This window comes from Nicotiana tabacum, chromosome 21 (assembly GCF_000715075.1).
Source record: "Nicotiana tabacum cultivar K326 chromosome 21, ASM71507v2, whole genome shotgun sequence".
NCBI lineage: Eukaryota > Viridiplantae > Streptophyta > Magnoliopsida > Solanales > Solanaceae > Nicotiana > Nicotiana tabacum.
Genome location: NC_134100.1, coordinates 18,393,279 through 18,401,936, shown reverse-complemented (window position 1 = coordinate 18,401,936; position 8,658 = coordinate 18,393,279).

Here is an 8,658-nt window from a genome sequence, read left to right as displayed (position 1 = left end):
TTTCTTTCCATATTATAATTCAACTTTCCTTATATGAAAATAAAGATTTTTTTTTAAAATTCAGCCCAAGAAAATCAACTAAATTTGTGTTTTACAATACATTAAATAAAGAGTAGAGCCAAGCGTCCTTCACTTTTTAGGGCATTCCAGTAATGGAATTAAAAGTGAAATCCCTGTTAAAATTTTAAAGCCAAGAGCCCAAAGAAGATGCCAGCTCAGACGTACACATTATCGAGATGTATATTGTATTCCTTGATCTTATTATCAATATTAATTTTCGTGAAGTTTAAACTATACAATACATCTTTCGGTAGTGTGTTAAAATTTTGCTTGGTAATATGCCTATTTTAACAGAGTTCCGAAGCACCTCTTCTAAAAGAGTCATAATACACCTAGCCTCTTTCTTCTTCATCTATCCATCAAATTTTCTGGGCATCAAAAGTTGAGTACCACTTGAAAGGACACACGTGCAAAGCACGTGTCCAGATACTAGTTAAGTTTATTTAAGCGTGAGTATCATAATATGTGAGTTTAATACTGAGTAAACCAAGAATAAAGATGGATTTGATTATGATACCATAAAATAGGGGTGTTCAAACCGAACCGAAAAACCGCACCAAATCGAAAGCACTTTTTTTTTCCTTTCAAAAGCTTGGTCAAACACCTCAATTTTTGGCCAAAATTGCTTTTAGCAAAAAAAAAAAGTACTTTTGGCCGGAAAAAAAAAAAGCTTGGCCAAATAGGCTATAAGAGAGCATATGTCATTCAAAATTTGCGAACTATTGAAGACAGGTTCAACTAGCACCACGTCCGAAATAAAATAGGGTAATTCATACAACTACCCACAAAAATTAAACTAATTACTCTATAAAAATTGTACGGGGCGCCCTACTTGGACGCCCCTTTTTAACCTGTAACCGCTTTGTCTTTCTGTTTGCACCCGTACCCGTTTTTTTGTTAAAAGCCATTTGAAAAGACTATTTTGCCCTTCTTTATTAAAAGACTACTTTCTCTCCAAGTATACGCTAGTCCTCTATTGTCTCTGTCTCTCACTCCCGTTATTCGCGTTTGTTGATTTGTTCTTCTCTGAAATCAAACGGTTTTCGTTGTTGTTTTGATTTTTCAACTGCTAGTCGTCGTTGTTCCCACATTATGATTTAATCACAGGTACATTGCAATAACTTTCTGGGTTTTATTTTACGATTTAATTTCTGGTTTTGGTTTTGATAGTCATGTATTTATGATAAAATATTTTCTTAGGGTTTAGTTTGATAAGTGCATTAGTTTTACTTTTACGATTGTGTTTTTAGGTTTTTTGAACGAGTGTTTATGTTGTTGATGAAAATTCTATATTTAGGTTTTTTGAACGAGTATTTAAAAATTGTGAGTTAAATATATGATACTATTTAGGAGCTGTAGTATTACTTGTTTTATAATAGTTCAATGATACCTTAGATAAACAAAATTTGTGTTTTGTTTTTTGTCAAAACTACATCATGTTTTTTTACTAAATGTTTTGTGTTTGTAACAGGTGAAGTTCAGTTTTAGGAGCTGAAGTTTTTGTGTTTGTAACTGGTGAAGTTCAGCTTTAGGAGCTGAAGTTTTTGTATTTGTAACTGGTGAAGTCCAGCTTAAGGAGCTGAAGTTTTTTGTTTTATAACTGTCGAACTTCAGCTCTAGGGCTGAAGTTTTTGTCTTTGTAACTATCGAACTTCAGCCTTCTTAGGTATTGAAGTTTTAACTGATCTTTTTGATAATGTCCTGATGTTATTTTTTGTAACTTTACCTTTTTTGATCAGATGGCTCCTAAAGCACCTAAAGATCCTAATGCAGCTAATGTAGGCAAAGCACCTAAAGCACCTAGACAACCTATAATACCCCCAGGTCCTTATGTCCCTGCTCCTCCACTTACAAGACTAGGGCAAAGATATTTTGAGTTTGGAGATTGGTTTAACTGTAAGGGTTACTGGAAGGGGAACCATGATTTGAAGAAATTAATTGCAACTTTCTTGACTCCTACACAACGGGATAAGCTTAATAATGGTACATTTCGATACATTATGGCTATGGAGAATTTCCAATGCAACATGAAGTTGGTTCATTATCTGTGTCTTTCTTGAATATTTACCAATGATCGAGACTTCATTAGTTTCAAGATTTTTGATCATGATTCCTTCACCCTTGAAGACTTTCACATTATGTGTGGTTTGTGGATCACAACACATAATGTTGAGAAACTAATTAATCGAGAGAGCAATATTCTGAAACGGTATTTTAGTAAGTCCAAGGGTGTGACTTTGAAGGATATTCGAAGTTTTATGACTCGCAATGAAATTCTAAAGAATGCTGTGAATCACGTACACGTATGCGAGAGTGATGATAATGTTGTTAAGCTTATGGAAATTCTTGTTGTAGAGTCTATTTTGTTTGGAAAAAATACCGAGTCATGTGTGATGGAGGAGTATGCATCTATTGTTGAAGATGATAAGGTTTGTGCTGAATATTCTTGGGGTAATGTGGCTTATGAGAAGCTCATTTATTCACTAAAACATGCATTGGACAAGTAGAACAAATTACATACAACTGAGTATAAACTTGGTGGATTTCCATATCCGTTATGTGCTTGGTTCTATGAGCTCTTCCCAGATGTTCGAGAGAGGTATATAAGAGAGGATGAGTACCTTGATACCCCTCAGGTTCCCAGGATGTTACGTTATGTATGTGCGAGAGAGCCTAAATTTCCTGAACTTTATCATATGTTCAGTACTCATGAAGTAAGTTACTTTTTTTTGTCTTTGTGTTAATATGTTGATGTATTAGTTTTTTCTCCTCATAATATACTTTTTTGTATTAAACAGAGATATCGCGATTTTAGGGTATTGGATATAATTCCTACAGAAGAGGAATTGAATTCAATGCCTTTAATTCGTTCAAAGGTAGTTAATGCAGTTCCTTCAACTAGTGAATCACCACGTACTCTGAGTCGATCAAAAGAAGCGAATAGAATTCCTGCCATTGGTGAATCACCACGTAGTCGGAGTTGATCAAAATAACCAATTCGAACTCCTTTTATTAGCGAATCATCTCGTACCCAGAGTCGTTCTATCCGTTCTACATCTGACTTTGTGACAATGAATTACTTGAGACAATATGTTATGTAAGTTTTGATCTGAAGTTTTTTGGTTTTGTTTTTGTAAATGTACAACATGTTTTTGAGCTGAAGTTTTCTTCTATATCTGAATTTTTGTTGTGTATCTATTCTAGAGGTTAACGATGGAGGTTCAAAGGCATGCAGAAAAAGAAAGAAGCACGATCGTGAACGAAGTTTTAGATAAGTTTAAAAAGGATGAACGATCTGCTATTGTTGATGCGATTTTTGTAAAAGTGAAGGTAAGCTAATTTATAGATAAGACTTTTTATTCCTGCTGATGTTATTCAGATTAATCATTGGTAGTAATTTTTTTTCTAGGAATATTTCGATGAGAAGTTTGAACAGTTGTTTAAGATTGTCAACAAATCAAATGAAATGGACGATAGCAATTTTGATTTGAGTAACCATCGAGAATATGATAGGGTGATCGACTGTTATGAACCTCCATCGGATATTAATGCTATTGATGATGCATCAGATAAAGTTGCAGATGTAAATGCTACATGTGAGGAAGCGGCTTTTGAAGGCGATCAACATGTTCAGAAACAAGTTGAAGAGGAACGTTCTAGTGCTGATATATTGAGCAGAGATGGAAATGATGAAGAACAGTTAGCAACTGAGAATGTTGGAAGCAAGCAATGTGCAGATAATCAAGTTGAAGAACATGCTGCTCATGATCCATCACGTAAAGTCACAGATGATAATGCTACACGTAAGGAAGCGGCTGGTGAATGCGATGAACATGTTCAACAACAAGGTGCAGATGATCAAGTTGTTGGTAATGAAAAACATGCATCGAGTTGTTCTTTGGAAAACGATATTGAACAGGGCAATTTGTTTGATGGAGCACTAGCTATTTGCAAGGAAATTTTAGGTGGTGATACGCAGGAAATTGTTACTACAGGTATAAAGTGTGAAGTTTATAATAGTTCATAAAAATATATAACAAAAAAACACAAAACATGAAACAAAACTTCAACTGAAGATTTTGTTTTGTACCTGTCGAACTTTAGCTCTAGAGCTGAAGTTTTTGTTTTGTAACTGTCGAACTTCAGCTCTAGAGCTGAAGTTTTTATTTTTGTAACTGTCGAACTTCAGCCTTCTTAGAGATTGAAGTTTTAACTGATCTTTTTGATAATGTCCTGTAGTGAAATTTTCGCTACAGGTATAAATTTTTACTATGTTATATATATAGAAAAACTAGTTGATCTATTTCCCCTCTTTATGAATATGCAGTGGAAGTTGAAACTAGTTGTGCTTCAATTGACACAACTCAAAAAGTCTCTGATGATGCTGAACTAAATGAAGGTGGAGTTGAGAAAAACCTTCCAGAGAATACTCCAATGCTACTCGACGTTGGTGCACAATTGAATGAAGCTGGAAATGCTGATATCGAGAAAGGCATGCAACCTGGGGAAACCATAACGGAAGACAAACATCAAGGTATTCTATAGATAATGAATTTATTACATTTGATCGAAGTATATTTTTTACAGTTTGAAGCTTTACATATTTTATTTTCTTTGTTATGTTTTTGAATGATTTTTCAAAAAGACTCGAGGCAGCTCAAAAAGAATTTGGTGAGCTTATGCAGCTATATCAAAAAGGAGGAATACATTTATTCACACTTGTTGGCTCACAGACAGGTGTGAAATGTGTTGGTATTATTTTATAAAATTTAGTCAGTATTATTTATTATTTATTTTATTTTTTTAGCATGAAGATACAAGCATATCTGAAGGTAAAGGAAATGGATCTATTGTGATACAAACACCATCTGTGTCTCAACACTTAGACCAGGTAGTTATTTTCTGCAATTCGAATACAAGCTGTTTTTTTTTTGCCTAATGTGTGTTTTGTATCAGTTTTATTTATGTTTATATTTTCCTTGCTTTTGCAGATATCATCTGATGCATCACAACTTCTTCCAAATCCTAAGAGAAGGAAGATTTCCAGTTCTCCTATGTGTGACACCAGTGATATCCCCAACTTCAATTTATGTTCATTTTCACTTGGTAGTACACAAGGGACTGATTCAGAAGGTAATTCTGCTATTGTTGTTGTTGTTCGTGAAGAGAGACAAAAACGTCGTGAACAACAGGGAGTTGGTCAAGTATATACCACTATGGCTGTGGTTTCTCCCCCTACTGGTGAACATCAGCAGTTAGTTGTGATGGAACAGCAGGAAAAGCAAGCAAAAGGAAAACTAGAAAAAAAGGGAAAAGGATTCGTATGGAGAGTATTTGGTTGAGATCTCCTTACGTAGTTCATAAACGAAAGGAAAGGGGGCAAGATTGGAAAGTAGGAAAGAATATACGAAGGTGTCCCTTCCATTATGTTAATCAAGACAGTGGATTGATGCAAAGATTTACAAAGTGGTTGGAGATGGATGCCACTGAATATGATTCCAATCCATTTAGATTAGCTGGAATTGATATTCGAAAATCATTCTTTACCTAGCTTATGGATCCTAACTCTGATCTTGCGGATGAAGTAAGTTATTAAGTTTGTTTTTTGAATTGGTTTTCAACTGTATTTCCCAAAACTTTAGCTTATTTTTTATAGTAAAGTTTTTGTACTGTAATTTGGAAAACTTCAGCTTTATTCATACTAAAATGCTGAAGTTTTTAGCTTATCTGCTAACACTTCAGCCTAACCGTGCTGAAGTTTTTGACATGCATTCTCTAGTTTTTTTCAAAACTTTTAAATCAAACATGCTGAAGTTTTTTAGATTATTTTCTAACACTTCAAACTAAATATGTTTACGTTTTTGTCATGCTGTTTATAGTTTTTTCACATGTTATCATTTGTTGTTGTTCATTTGCAGCATATGGATGTGGGCATATATTACTTGCGCAAAAAATATTGCTATCACCTTCAAGCTTATCCAAAATCAAGATTTGCAGTAACTGCTTTAATTTTTGATCAGTATATGACTAATTTGGCTGGTATTCATCCTTCAGAAGAACAGATTGATACAATTAGAAAAAGGAAGCAAAAGAGAACAGAGGATCAAAAAAAGAGCAAATCAAAGAGAAATAAGATATCCAAACAACAGGCTCAAGAAGAAGAAGAAGATGAAGCGGTTATTCGGCCACTTATGGACTTTAGTTGGTTTGAGGAAGAATCAACGAATGAAAAGGTGGCCAACTACGTAAAAGGCCTCGACCTTTCCTGTGGTATCTCATGGGCATCTGCCAGAAAAGTATTCTTTCCATTTCGACTTAAGCCAATGACGGGCCAGAGATCTACGCACTACTTTTTTAGAATTCTGGACTTTAAAGATAAATTATATATCTGTATGATTCCATGGGCAGTGTAACATATGAGCGTGTGGTTGAACATGTCAGAAATTATGCCTGGTTGATCCCACGCTGTCTCAAATGCTTGGAATTTAGGGCACACAATAAATTTTATGGGGATAATCCTGTGGAAAAATTTCAAATTAAGTGGATGAGTTCACCGCATCAGAATAACAAGTACGTGTTTCGCATATGTTTTACCATGCATCTTATGTTTATTATTTTTTGCCCTTGTGTTAGCTATTTTTCATGTTCTTTTTGTAGTGTTGATTGTGGTGTATTTTCTCTTCAGTTAATTGATATGCGGTTGAATAAAGAAGATGTCTTCAATTTCGATCAAAGTCAGTCATTGACCTTCAGGAGAGAATTGACTGCCAATCTTTGGGCTCATGGAAAGTGGAAAAAAGATAGCGGCTATGAAACTCCAGAAGAACAACAAGGACATGATTATGGAGATTTTGAAGAGACTGTGTGTGAATTTTTTGATTAGAGGATTGGTTGCACGTAATTTGTATTTTGTGAATATACATTAAGTATTTTTTTTATTTCACTTTTGTTCGTACAAATATGTTTCTGTCTTTTATTATGAATTTCAAGTACATTTTTGTTGAAAAAACTTAAGCATGAAGTAAATGACTTCTGCTTTTTAAGCTGAAGTTTTGGTTAAAAGTCATAACAAAAGTGTCGACTGAAGGACAAAAATTTTCGCTTATCAAATGCTGATGTTTTTAGAAATACACTAAAAAACCTCAGCATGTTGAGCTGAAGTTTTTTTGAAAAAGCTGTACGAAAAAACTATTGAATCCAACAAAAAAACTTCAGCTTAAGGGAGTTGAATTAGAAATACACTAAATAAGTTTAGCATATTGGGCTGAAGTTTTTAAAAAAAGTTGTACGACAAAAACTATTGAATCCAATACAAAAACTTCAGCTTTATCCAGCGCTGAAGTTTTTAGAAATACACTAAACAACTTCAACACATTGGGCTGAAGTGTTTTGAAAAAGCTGTACGACAAAAACTATTGAATCCAATACAAAAACTTCAGCTTTATCCAGCGCTAAAGTTTTTAGAAATACACTAAACAACTTCAGCACATTGGGCTGCGTAAGTTATTTGAAAAAGCTTTACAACAAAAAATATCGAGTCCAGGATAAAAACTTCAGCTTATCAAGTGCTGAAGGTTTTAGAAATGAACTAAATAACTTCAACATATGAAGCTGAAGTTATTTGAAAAAGTTTTACGACAAAAACTATCGAGTCCATGAGAAAAACTTTAGCTCATCAAGTGTTGAAGTTGTTAGAAATGAACTAACTTCAGCACATTGAGCTGAAGTTGTTGAAAAAGCATTTACAACAAAGCTATTGAATACACGATGAAAAACTTCAGCTTATTATGTGCTGAAGTTTTATAAATGAACTAAATTACTTCAGCACATTGGGCTGAAGTTTTTGAAAAAGCTTATGACAAAAACTTCAGCATGTTTTGGTATTTTTTTAAGTTGATACTTATCTTTTTTGCATTTACTATCTGCTTTTTGTCTTTTGTCACCTACTTCATCTTTTATTTAAATTTGTTTGACCCATATAGTAAATGATCCGAAAAGTTATTTTTCAGGCTGAAGTTATTTTTTTACTATAGAAAAACTGTGTGCTTATTAGGGCTGAAGTTACATTTCTTTTTGCATTTACCACATACTTGTTTTATCACCTACTTATCTTGTTTCATTCAATTTCTCTGAAGGTAAAACAGTAAAAACACCTGAAAAATTACTTTTACATTTATAGATATTAAATTGATTAGGTGAGCTCTTTGTCTATATTAACAATCTCTTCACTTGAAAATTTCATAGTCATTCATAGACTTCCATCATATTTCTTTAAATTTATATTCATCCTTAGTCTTTTAGCTTTTGTTAAAGAAAGAATGTCTGGTGGAAGCGGAAGTAGGAAGCCTAATTTTGATGAAATCATGCAGAAGTGGGAGACTTTGAAGTGTGAGTGGTACAATAACAAACCGATGGCTAATCTTATGCTTTTGTGGGATCAAATAAAGGCTGATTGGGAGAGAATCAGGCCACAGTTCTTTGCCAATGAATCATTCCAGAACAGGCTTAACCTGGAACGTAGTTGTGGAGGTTATTCAACCTCGTTCGACAAGGTTGTGCAGCAGTTTGATAGTTTTCAGTTTCCCAGCTGGAACGACT